Below are 13,486 nucleotides of genomic sequence, written 5' to 3' on the forward strand. Positions count from 1 at the left end.
TTGATGCAATCCTCATTCATACAGATTGTAGGGTTTGCAAGGAGGCAACATAGAGGCACTCTAGGAAGGTGGTGATGATTATCAACCAAGTGATTCTCTACTCAATTCGTGGAGATGTGTCGATCAATGACTTGTCCGAAACTCTCCTTTATGGACTCCTCTTCTTTGGCAATCGTGGCACCACTACTGGCAACACGATTGTTATTGTGTGTTGCAGGAGCAAGCCTCACACCCAATTGTAATCCAGATGTATTGCTTACCTCACTTGATGTGGCAACTTGTGACATGCCCACATCTTGCGATACTGCAATCTCGTATGATTTTTGGTGAAGCCCTTAGATTGTAAACGAGGCATTTTGGTGAGGGTTAGAGATGATAAGACTGGGGGGATCTAGAAAATATGAGAGGGTGATAGGGAGAGAGTGGAAAGAGTGCGAGGGCTTGAGGGCGTGTGAGGGCATTGGCCACTTTAAGGCGTGCGAGGGCTTGAGGGTGTGTGAGGGCTTGAGCGCAGGATGAGAGAGCGGTTTGAGGGGTATGTGTGTGTGTGTGTGTGTGTGTGTGTGTGTGTGTGAGAGAGAGAGAGAGAGAGAGAGAGAGAGAGAGATTTATGTGATTTGAGGGGCGTGTGAGGGAGAGAAAGCGATTTGAGGGGCATATGAGGCTTGAGCAGCACAGGGAGAGAGTGCGATATGAGGGGTCAGGGCGGGTCATTTATGAAGGTGTTAGACGGGCCGCCTAACAGCCCATCTAATGGCAATTGCCATTGTGTGGCACGTGCCATGTGTACTGCCCTGACCCTGGGCAATACACGTGGTGTCGACGTGGCACTGACACGTCAGCACAGGGAGTGCCACGTCGATGCCACATGTAATGCTACAGTTCGGGCATAAACGTGGCTATGCCACGTGTAATGCCCAAACTCAGACATTACACATGGTGCAATGATTGGTGCCATGTGTAATCCCGAAGTTCAAGCATTAAATGTGGCAAACACCACGTGTGTAATGCCTTGACAGGCAGTACACCTGGTCACACCACGTGTAATGCCCGAATGCGAGCATTACACGTGGTATGACCACGTGTACTACCCGTTGCCAAGGCATTACACACATGGCAGTATGCGTGACCATGCCACATATAATGCCCGTCTCAAGGCATTACACACGTGGCGTGTGCCATGTGTAATGCCCACGTTTGGGCATTACACGTGGCATGCCACGTTTACATCTATCTATATACATATATATAAACGTGGTATATATATATATATATATATATATATATATATATATATATATATATATATTCACTTATTCCCTTTTAAAATACATAATATTTCTTACCATTTACAACTCCATCCCTAAGAAGGAACACTTTTTTTATTATTACTTTGAACTTTTTCAAATTTTTGTCCATCCAAATCATATAAATAGTGGTTACTTTATTTGAAAAAAACAAAATCTATTACCATTTAAAATGAATAATTAAGTTCCAAAAACAACAATATTAAAATAACCAGATAATTTAAATTATACTTTGGAATATGGTGTTAAATGCAATGCGATAGACCATACTTTGCAATATATGCACCCAAGGTAATTTTATTTTTTTATTTAATTTTTACACCTGAAATTGCCTTTAAGGGCTCATGTTTTTCTAGCACATGCCTAAAGATGGATTGTCAAAAAATAATATCTTCAACACCCACAAGTCTATACCATCTTCATTATTCTCTAAATTACTTGAGGATGGACTTGTAACCACCTCACTTCCTTTTAATGCATGTAACATCTCAATTTGATCCCTAATGAAATCACTCTTTTTGAGAGCCAAGTGATAACTTAGCATGATCGAGCAGAACGCATCATACTCCTCAAGTGCAACTTCTTTATCTTCTTAGATATTAGGAACAGATCTAAAAGGTACTATATGATTATCACGCGATGCCACACTAGGCATATTTGTAACTTCATAGGCAAAATCATGCATGTTTATCATCTTGAGATTTGCACTAGGCTTCTCTTTGTGATTATGGTTTGGTACTTCAATATTGTCAAAGTGTATAGTATATATATATATATATATATATATATATATATATATATATATATATATCCATTAATTTTAATTTTTAAAATTTTAATATTCTTTCAAAACTAATAATTACATTAAAACGATCAAATAAAAAACGACCACATTTTTTTAAGGTATTAATCACCATTCATTTCGTGTGTACTTTGTACCTGTTATGACATTCTTTTTTATTCTTGTGTACTTTTTGTTCCTCTTTACAATGAGCTGCCCAATCTCCTTTCCATCTTCTAAGAAGAATCTATGTTTCACCAATGGTCAAGTTCTCATGAGTACAAAGTTCTTACAAGAACAAGTGGCTCCCATGGATTGCAAGCAATAGTAAATATTGGGTCCCAAGAGTTGCATGTCCCTCTAGAGCCTACCTCTGATCATCAAGGGAGGAGTTCTCGTGAGTGCAAAGTTCTTACAAGAACAAGTGGCCCCCATGTCATTCTATGGATTGTAAGCAATAGTAAATATTGGGTCCCAAGAGTTGCATGTCCCTCTAGAACCTACCTCTAATTATCAAGGGGAGGAGTTCTATATACTTGAGTTCTCTTTCAGCCAATTACTCTGCAGCAATAGTTGATGCTTCATTAAACTCAAACCCACAAGCAATACCATCTTAGATAGCCTGCCCAAAGGTGATAGATTTATGTAGCCCCTTACAAGATAACAACAAAACTGGTGCATCAACCTCATCCATTATTGCAAGAGGAGATGGTAAGAGCATCTTGGAATACCTTTGAAGCATGAAGAAGGGAAACACATTAACAAAGATTTTGTTGAATGTCAAAGAGGTTATCAAGGTAGCGGAGATTCCTAGGCAATATAATGGTGATATTGCATTTGAGTTTAGGCCACGATAGAAAGGCCCAGCTAGCTATGAGTATCCATTAAACTTTAGGAAATCATGCATTGACACTAAGCTCACTAAACACTTGAAAACTAATAGCTAGATAAGGTGAATCGACTCATTAAACAAAATATTACTATGAGATCCCCCCACTAGTGTGGTCAAAGCCATAAACCTCCAACATTGCCTTCCCTGGAGTGTGTCGGAGAAGCCATTGCCTAGGTAGTTTGAAGTGTGTGAATGAGCTTTGGCCGTACTTAAAGAACCATAGGGTCTCAAACACATCACATTTTAGTGAAAGCATGCTAAAGGTACTGACCACCACTGAAGAGGAGTGCAGCAATGCATCTAAAAAGCTCCTTTGCAATTACTGCTCAATGCCGATGATGTGCATCGCTACATGCAATTGCTACATCTATTGTGTGATACCCTCCGACGAGATGATGAGCCGATTAATGTTACAGATTGGTGTCCATCAACATAATGTATAGGGAGGCACATCAAAGGCACTAACTAATAGGACAAAGCAAATGGTGTCCAGGGTGTTCGGAGTAGATCGCAATGCCACGGCAAGAAAGGTATAAATGTGTGTGGCAAAAGAAATCATGATGGCAGTGTTACTACAAGAAGGCGGTTCCTCACATTTTATTAGGAAACAAGAGTTCATCAACATTGCAGAGGAGATGGGACCACTGGGGGGGAAGACAGCTAGTAAATTAAATTGGTTGGACAGTTATGTTTTTGTAAATGAATTACAATAATCTAGATAAGTAAAGTGTGAAATGTGAACAATTTGATTATTAGATTTCAAAGGTGAGTTACTGCAGCCCAACACGGGCCTTCTAAGGAGAGCTTTGGCTTGGATGCACTTCTGAAGCTGAAACAAGAGTGCACTTACAACTTTTTCCACAAAAGTAGGTTCCCGAGACAAGGGTCCATAGGTGGGAGTTCTTTGTTTTCAAGATGTCCACCATTGGAGCCGCTTCCTAGTTGGATATGGTGAATCAAATGTGACGAACCGGCTCAAGGACGTACGACATGCATGGATATAGTTTGACCACACTAGACAAACATTAGATTAGGTGACCATGGCTTGTCATGTTTATGATCCAAGGTAGCACAAATGTCAATATAAATGTAGTCAGTGGTGGTCAAGTGTGTTACATCTTAAATGACTTGAGTTTTCACACAGCATGCAAGATCTTCTAACAATTGCATCGTGAAATAAAAGAGGAGGATGTGGAGACCGAATGTCTATTTTAGGAGTACATTAATGAGATGATGTGGCAAACCATGGTTGTGAAAGGGCAGATTTCTTTGGTTTCATGGCAAACGAGGCTCATGCTAACTGGAATGCAGTTAGCATGTGTTCAATGGTGGGAAAAATAATGTCTTGACAGATAGGGAGAGGTCTTGCCTATTTCATTGGGAGAAGAGCATTTATTGCCCACACAACAAAGTATGTATGCGCCACATCTCAAGGTGAGCACAAAGTAATGTGTGAGAGGTGGTGCATGGCTCCTACCATTGAGGCTACATCAGTAGAGGCTCGATTAATACATCAATTGTGCTGCAATGATCATGTGATGGATAGGAATATTTCAGCTCTTGCTTGAGCTAGTGGGAGGTGCGCATAGCACATAGAGAAGTAATGATGGTCCAAATACCCCAAGAACAAACCTAACAAAAAGCAAGCATGGGAGTTGGCTTGTAGGGGAAGAATATAGATGCAACATTTCTCTTTATGATGCATGTACTATCGATATGGCAAATGTAATTTTGCAAAGCATTAAGGAAATCTCTTTCTCTCAAGGCAAGCACATAGGGAGAGGACCAAGCTTGGAGAAACTAAAAGAACGGCTATCTACAAGCCTAGCCCAAGTGGTCCGAATAGTTAATTAGGCAACTGAAGGAACACCCATGTATAAGGCACCTACCCCCTCTCATCGGTGATAAGAAAGTGCACGTCACAAGAGACCAACCACCATCGCCACTGTGGTCATTGATATTGATGATGAGGCCATGCATCGTCCGTGGTATAATGCGCATCTACGAGACCGTAAGTATGCAGGGAGGCCTCGGAAGATCATATTTAAGGAGCAGGTACAACCAGTACTCTTGAAAGAATAGCGAAAGTCATAGAGTTCAGTGTGATTGAGCGCAAGGTGAATGAAGCAATGTAGGCAATTCGAAGGACATGCATTGGCCAACAAGGTCACATGCAGCAGAACGCCTCCTGGGGGTAAGAAGTGTGGGAAACGTAAGGATCTGCAAAGGGGAAGGTGGATACCAAGTGGAGAGAAAGAATGCAAAAGGTGTTATGTCGACCCCACCTACTAGTAGAAGCGATGGGGTATAAGGTCCTTTACAACAGGAAGTTCCAAAGAGCCACCATATGGATCCACTACTAACACAAAGGCACGTGGCTTAGGCATGCAAAATGGCATAAGAGTCAAGTACCGCAAGTTGATATAAGAGGAAGTGACAAATAAATAAAGGCCCCTTTGAAAATGAAAGCTACAGTGGTAGAAGAAGTGTAGAGGCTAGATCACAAGCATGAAGTTTTTAAGATCGAATCACACGGTGAGGATGCACACGGAAAATATGATGTGCATGTAAAACTTGAATCGTGTTATACGTGTGTAGATTTTGTAGATAGAGAATCCAAGAAGAAGCCATATCTTGTATACAAGCACATGTACATTTATTTGCATGTTCTTGGGGCTTGAGCGAGAATGAGGATGAGAATATGTTCATCCACCAACCTATCCTATCGGACTTGGAGATCTACAATGCCTTATCTCATAAGAGAACCTACCCTAATTTAGACCATTGAATGCATGAAATTTCACATGTCTTGTCGTATTTTGGGACTTTTGTAACCTTAGCGGAAGCAACCTCATTGTAGAGGTTTCATAATGGCCTCATCAAATATTAGCATTGAAGTTGTTGCGCGTATCGTGAGGGATGCCACCAATGTGAAGGCCAAGCAAAAGACCGTAGATGGTGCACAAGCATGGAAAGGTCTCACATCCTTACCACTTCCTGGTAGTGATGATGATATTTCTTAAGTGAAGACCAAAGTGGTGGGATTAATTGCGATATGGCGAGTCCATGATGTGTTTGAGCATCTCTTGCTTGAGGAAGTGAGAAAGGGAATGAACGCCGTGCGCTTACTTTATGCCTTCACCCCCCGAAGGACAAGCAAAGTCCATAGAAGTAAAGATTGTACAACAGTTTATGATAGAAGAGTTGTATTTGGAAGTTGTATGTGAATGAGCTTGGTTTTATTTTCACTTGGAAGCAATAACCTCGATCTTAAGGATATAATATTGTGATGTTTTTCTCTCTCACTCCCTCTCGCTCTCTCACCCTCTTCCTCTCAAATAATTATGTCATGACTCTCTCTCGCACTCTCTTCGCCCCTCTCTCTCTTGATGGAGGGGGGAGGAAATCTATTTGGAATCCGCTCACCCGATTCTAAAAAATCAAAGGCTCTTCAAATATGGAAAGTTGTAGAAGGGGCTCACGATCTTGAATTTTAGAGCTTGCAGACCACCTTCTATGGAGTTGCATAAACATCCAATCTGTTTGGATCTCTCATGGCGCTCTAGAGTATTCCTTCCAAAGTTTCAAGTCCTTCAAGTACTGTATCTACCATTCTCATTGCAACCCATGCGTGCATTTGTAGACATATAGACCCAGGAGTCAAACTCTTTCCATTTGTAGACATATAGACCCAGGAGTCAAACTCTTTCCATTTGTCTCCGGATGGTCAGTCTTCCACTTGATGCAGAGATTTTGCATATACTAATTGAGAATGTGGATCTGAGTTGTATCATAAGAAATATCTAATGCCTCCAGATACTTACCTTATGAAATAAAGTCCCATAGATCCCGTGGATGTAGTGCGTAGGTTAGTCGCACTGCATAGAGAGAGAGAGAGAGAGAGAGAGAGAGAGAGAGAGAGAGAGAGAGAGAGAGAGAGAGAGAGAGAGAGAGAGAGAGAGAGAGAGGCCTTGGTGTGTTGGGATCCTCTTCAACCCTTGTTGGAAATTCTTTTTTGAATGCAGGAGCATTGGTTAGCTCCTCTTCTCGCACCATACGTGAGCCTATTCATTTCATGTAGGAATCCAAGAAATCTTGACTTAAAGCCCATGGCATCTTGCTACTCATTGGGGGTGGTGGAGGATGGAAGCTATGAACAGAACAAATGGTTCATATGATGGGAAACCAAAATAGTCAGATGGAGGTACATTAGTGGGTTGAGAGGGGGCAGGTCCTTAGGGGCTTTGAGAGGTGTAGAAGAAGATAAGGAGGAGTGGTTCCCACTCACGTGGTGCAATCAAAGAGGAAGACTTTGAGCGAGATCTTCTTGCTCCTTGGATGGATCTTCTTTCTTTTGGTCATCCTTGAAATAGTCAAAGAAGTCATCTTTGTTAACATCATCGTTATTGTGGCAACCTTTGATTTCTCCCTTATTCACATGATGTGCTTGATGTATTGATATATAATCTGGAAAAGGTCGACAACCGAGCCAAATTTTAGCCCAAAACTTGCCCTTTCAATAAGAGAAAAGTCACTGTGAGATTTTTCCTTCTCTCACACACCTTAAACCTTAAGCAAACCTAAAAACTTAAGTAAAACACAGAAGATAAGAGTTCACATGCTAGCTAGAATACTCACAAGTCCCATGGTTGGAGTTGGTTGAAAAGAGGAGAAAGATGACATTTTTCATATGGGGATGCGAGAACCAAGAGACCAATGAGGGCTCATGGGAGCTTCTGGCTATGGCTTGTGTATGTCTACAATCCGTGATGTGCCTACTTGTCCCCATGCCCTAGTTTGCCTACATGTCACTATCTATTACAACTTGTCAACATGTCTGTACACCGTTGCCTATTGTCAATGTATGCAACAGCTATCCACATGTCGGTGCACCCTTTTAGCACTTGCCTACATGTTTACCCACAGCAGCAGCAACCTATGTGTTTACAAGGGTGCTGCTTCTAATGTGTCTCTACATGATTCCCACGTGTTTGCATATTGCGCTTTTAGAGCAGACATGTCTACATGTGTGCTAACAAGTGGCTTGCAACCCAAGGGGAAACTTTACTCGAGTGGAGGTGGCTCCCATCGGCATACAACTGTGGGTATTCCCAAGCCATGGCAATTGCGCGAGGAGGACGTGGAAGGCTTGTGTTAAGAAGAGGTGGGTGATTGGCATGAGGGGGTGAGTCAGCCAAAGGGAGGTGGGAGGTGGTGCTTGGTGTCGGCGGTAGGCATCGATGGCGGCAGGAGTGTTGGTGATGAAGGCCGTTGGAGGCGATGAAGGAAAGGGGCCTCGCCATGGTTTGCTGTGAGGAGGAGGGCACTAGGGGCGGGGCTAGGAGGGCAGCATGCGCTGTGGGTGGGCACCAAGTGGGAGTTGAAGGGAGGCGGAGTTTGGTTGTTATTACCATGTGAAAGTGGGTAGAGGATGGTGCAAGGGTGATCATAGGTGAGGCTTGCATGGTGGCCTCTAGTGGTGTTAGGTGGAGTTAACGTCACCGCTTTGCGTACACACTGGCCATGATGGCTAGCACATGGGCTTCAAACTTGAGGGTTCTTGGCCTTAATCTTTCTCTTCCCGCCGCCGCTGCAAAGTACATCTTAACCTCCTTAATTTCCTTAAGGGGTTCCTAGCCGCAAAGTACATCTTAACATCTTGAGGGTTCTTGGCCTTAATCTTTCTCTTCCCGCCCCGCAAAGTACATCTTAACCTCCTTAATTTCCTTAAGGGGTTCCTAGCCTTAATCTTTCTCTTCCTACAATGTACATCTTAATCTCCTTAATTTCTTTTGTACTTGCCTTCAAGACTCCACCAAGGTTAGCCTCATGTTATTTTCTCCTCTCCATACACAAATGAACTCCAAGGCTTTCTCTTTAACCTTGAATAAGCTATTTGCTCCTCTTCATAAACAAATGAAGACTCCAAGGCTTTCTCTTTAACCTTAAAGATGGCCTCATTATTAAGAAGTTGCTCTTGCGAAACACTTGGGAGACCCCATAATAAAGAATTATTGTCAAGGATGAGTTCCACCTCCCCTTTTTATATTCTTCATGTTCCTTCTTTCACCTTGGTCACCTTAGTGCACATTGCATGAGATTATGAGGCTAAGGCCCATATATAACTAACCAATTGTTTAATCTCCTTCATTAATTCCAAATTCTATGAATCATTGTCATCTTCAACTTAACTTTCACCACTTTGAGGACCACTTGCCCCCATTGCTTGTGGCTATCTTAATCTTGCTCATATCCTTCATCAAGGTTTTAGCTTCTAATCTTCTAACCTTGCCCTAACAATCTAGCTAGATCACTAGGCTTGATGGGATTTGAATCCAATTCGAGAGTTTGGACTTAATGTGTATTTGTACTCCCTTAAAATTTGTGGGTGGTGGAAGTTCCAAAATCATTTCATCTATGGAAATACCATTTTTAGACACAATGTGTCCCAGTATAATATCATGCTCGACTAAAAATTAGCATTTCAATGGGTTCAAAGATATTCAATACAACCGACACTTTTGAAATACTTTTCTCAAGTAAGCTAGGTGGTCCTTCCACTTGGAGTGAGCACACAAGTCATGAATGAAAAACTTCAAATTAGCCGAGAATAACTAATAGGCAAATGTTCCTCCCATCATCGTGAATGTTTAGGATTGGTTATCTTCTTTACTATACAACCGTTCTTTGGGTTAATGAAAACACTTCAATGTGAATTTCTTAAGAAATTCAAGGCATGGTTTTTTTTTGGGGTGTTTTTCCATGTGCAAAAAAACTCAAATTTCCACGGTCGTGAAAAGCTAGGTTTACATGTCATCTTTTAGGGATAAGAAGATAAGATTTGCTAGTTTTTCTATTTTCAAACAAATCTATTTACGACGTGATTTTTGGAACCTTTTGTCTACATGAAAATTTGTGGTTTTTCACGGCCATGAAAAATTTACTAGCATGAAAACCAAAAAATTATTGAGATTTCTGATTTTGATGGTCCAAATCTCAAATTTTCCTGCTCAAAAGGTGTAGTTTGGGCATTCCCAATATGGCTAAGACAATCAAGCTCTTGGAATAACTTAAACAATAATATTTTTTATTTTTTAATGATTTTAAAATAAAGAACAAAAGTTCACACCCTATTTTTTAACGTGAAAAAGCTATGTGTAAAATCAAGATAATGGGTATGTCTTCCCCCAAGTTACCCAAGTACTCAAACCACACTCCCTTTATAAAACCAACACAAAATTCTCATTTTACCACATATTCCACTACTCTGCTAGAACCTTATCCACACACGACCCACACATATCCATAAATAAGCTTGTTGGAGTGGAGATCAAGGTAGTAACACACACAGATGCAACAAGTAAGCTAGAGTGAAGCACACCACTCAAAGTAGATTGATGAGAATGAGTAGAGTAAAAGTTGCGTGGAATGATAAGGTCACTTTATGTACATACTCTTATGTACACACTCTTATGAGAGTGTGAGTAAAGTGGCATCATAAGGTTGTATGTACACACACAGTGTGTACATACACTCGAGGAAAAAAACCTCCTATAAAGGAAAAAAGTGTCGGCCCATTATCAGCCTACATACACATCACTACCATTATAAATAGCTACGTACACATTATCTGCCTACATACACATCACTACCATATAAATGGCTACAAAACCCCCTGTAGTGATGATGTAAACATTTCTAGGGAATATGTGGCTGATCAATCTCCAAATGGCAATAAGCTTAAAGCTTTTCGAAAAGCTTCAAATTTCTCTTTTGGAGAGTCTTTATGAACATATCTGCCACATTGTTATGTGTAGAGACATAAGCTAGGCTAATCTCTCCTGTAATGAGCCTCTCCCTAACAGAATGATAATGCATCTCAATGTGGAGAGCCTTTATGAACATATTTGTCACATTGTCATGTGTAGAGACATAAGCTAGGCTAATCTCTCTTGTAAAATGAGCTTCTCCCTGACATAATGATAATTCATCTCAATGTGCTTTGTGCAAGTTTGAAAACATTAGGTTCCTCGCAAGACTAATGTATGTTTTTGTTTAATGAAGATGGGATGCCTTAACCCCAATATTTGCCAAAAAGCATCCGACCATACACACTCCACAATGGCTATAAAAGCTACCTTATATTCAACTTCACAGCTTCAAGTAGCCACTTTCTTGTTAAGCCATGATATACATAAATTACCAAGGTAAAAGCAAAAGCCACTAGACACTCGCGTGTCATGACATCTAGCCCAATCAGAATCATTGAAAGCATGTAGATAAATACTTAATAGACTAATAGATTGAGTGCCCTGTAAGTCTCTGAATACTCGCTTGGCAGCCTGCCAATGCTTACTTCAAGGACTATGCATAAACCTACTTAACTGGGCCTTATATTACATCGATACATAGTTGCATTTGCCTTTCTTCTTAGGCTTATCACCCTGCTTGTCTCAACATCCTTTTCATAAGATTGGGTTGATTTTGTTTTTGGCTTATAGCCACTTTGAGAAAAGGCTTTACCTTTCTTCTTAGGCTTATCACCCTGCTTGTCTCAACATCCTTTTCATAAGATTTGGTTGATTTTGTTTTTGGCTTATAGCCACTTTGAGAAAAGGCTTTACCTTTACCTTTTTGGCTAACAACAACGCTTGATCTCCTACATGCATATTAGTTCGGTTTTGTTGAGATTACTCTTCTTGCAAAAGCACTACAACCAACTCATCAAATTTAAGGGCATTTGAGGTTACCCTTCATAAGCCGAAGTGTGGATGCGAAACCCTAGTATTGGATCTAGTAAAGCTATGGGAATAGTAGACACCAATGAACCTTGGTAAAGGTGTAAGAACAATGCACACCAGAATTGTTTGGATAGGCCTCGTCAATACATGCAACTATTTCTTGAGATTTTTAATCCTTGTGAGGTTAAATCCCCCTCATTCATATGCCTGCTTATGTAAGTAGGCCACTTGTGCCTCATTATGCACCAAGTAAAGCACAACAAGTGCATCCCAAGCTTGCTTGACTATTTTACATGAGCGAATATGAAGAATAATACTTCTTTTCATAGAATGTGCTACCAAGTGCATGTGCATCCCTGCCATCCCACCTAGCTTGTTCCACTGTGGGAGGTGCAAAGGTAGACATTACAATTACATTTGAACTAGTGTGACCATCCAAAGTACTTGTACTATTCTATGATGGAGAGATAGGGTGGGTCTCAATGCCAATGATGACATTCCAATGCCCTTTGGTAACTAACATATGACCACAACAATGGGTAGTTGGTCCCATCAAGCTTATCCTCAGTGGAAAGCATCCCAAACACATCACTACCTCCCATTTTAGCCTACAAATAACTAATCTTTGGCACAAAATGCAAATATCCCAATTACATGTAGGTACTTTTCAATGCCTATTAAATGCAACCGAGATGACCTGTCCCATCAGTAGATCACTGATGATGATGAAGGAAGCCTGTAAAGTGTATAAAAAATTGCAAAGTGTAGAGTGTGGAAATGCTACATAATATGAATGTAGAAATCGATGATAATGTTGACTATGCTGTTGAAGTTGTTGATGATGAGCTCGAAGATACAAGGTCAAAGATGACGATAGCCTTGTCTGCACAACAAGGACTGCTGTAGCATAGAAAACCCAAAATCGAGCAATGACAATTCCAACTAACACTTCCTTAGGGATGATTGTGGAAACCTTACAACATGCGAACGAGCTCAAAATGCATAAAACTTTGTTCACATAGTTAACCTCACACTGTAGAGTATACCTTCTCCACCTAAGAGGATAGCTTAATCTGAGACAATAAAAAGAGCAGCTCAAGGAGAAGATGATAAAGGGGCGAGATAACCTACTCTAATACTAATTGTTGGAGTGGAGATCAAGGTAGTAACACACACACACCGATGCAACAAGCAAGGAGAGATACAGAGAGGCACAACACACAAAGTAGATTGATGAGAATGAGTGAAGTACACGTGAAATGACATGATAAAGGCACTTACACACACTCATAAGAGTGTGTACATACACTCAAGGGAGAAAACCTCCTAAAGAGGGAAAAAAGTGGCTCAATCCATTATTAGCCTATGTCTACATATCACTACCATATAAATGGCTACAACTCTTGCTTGTTCACACACGACTAAGTTGTCAATAACCCAATCTGCTCGCTCACTCCTATGCACCCGTTGCTCCATAGGCTACTTGCCCATTTTCCCACACAATGGGATGGTGGCTGTGTAGGAGAGAGGGAAAGCGAAAGAGAATCTCCCATATTGTCTCACAATACGCGAATGGAGAGAGATAGACACGATCGAGAGGAGAGACATAATCCTTCAAGCCACGTAGGAAAGAGAGAGACACGGACAAAGTTTGCAAGCATAGAAACTTACTAGAGAGAGCATATACTTTTGCTAATTATGTAAAAGTTTGCATTCTTTGGATTAACATACAACAAAGTCAAAAACCCAAGGAATATTGTGGATT

The sequence above is a fragment of the Cibotium barometz genome, chromosome 43, assembly GCF_041138505.1.
Source record: "Cibotium barometz isolate CiBa-2024 chromosome 43, ASM4113850v1, whole genome shotgun sequence".
Classification (NCBI taxonomy): Eukaryota; Viridiplantae; Streptophyta; class Polypodiopsida; order Cyatheales; family Cibotiaceae; genus Cibotium; species Cibotium barometz.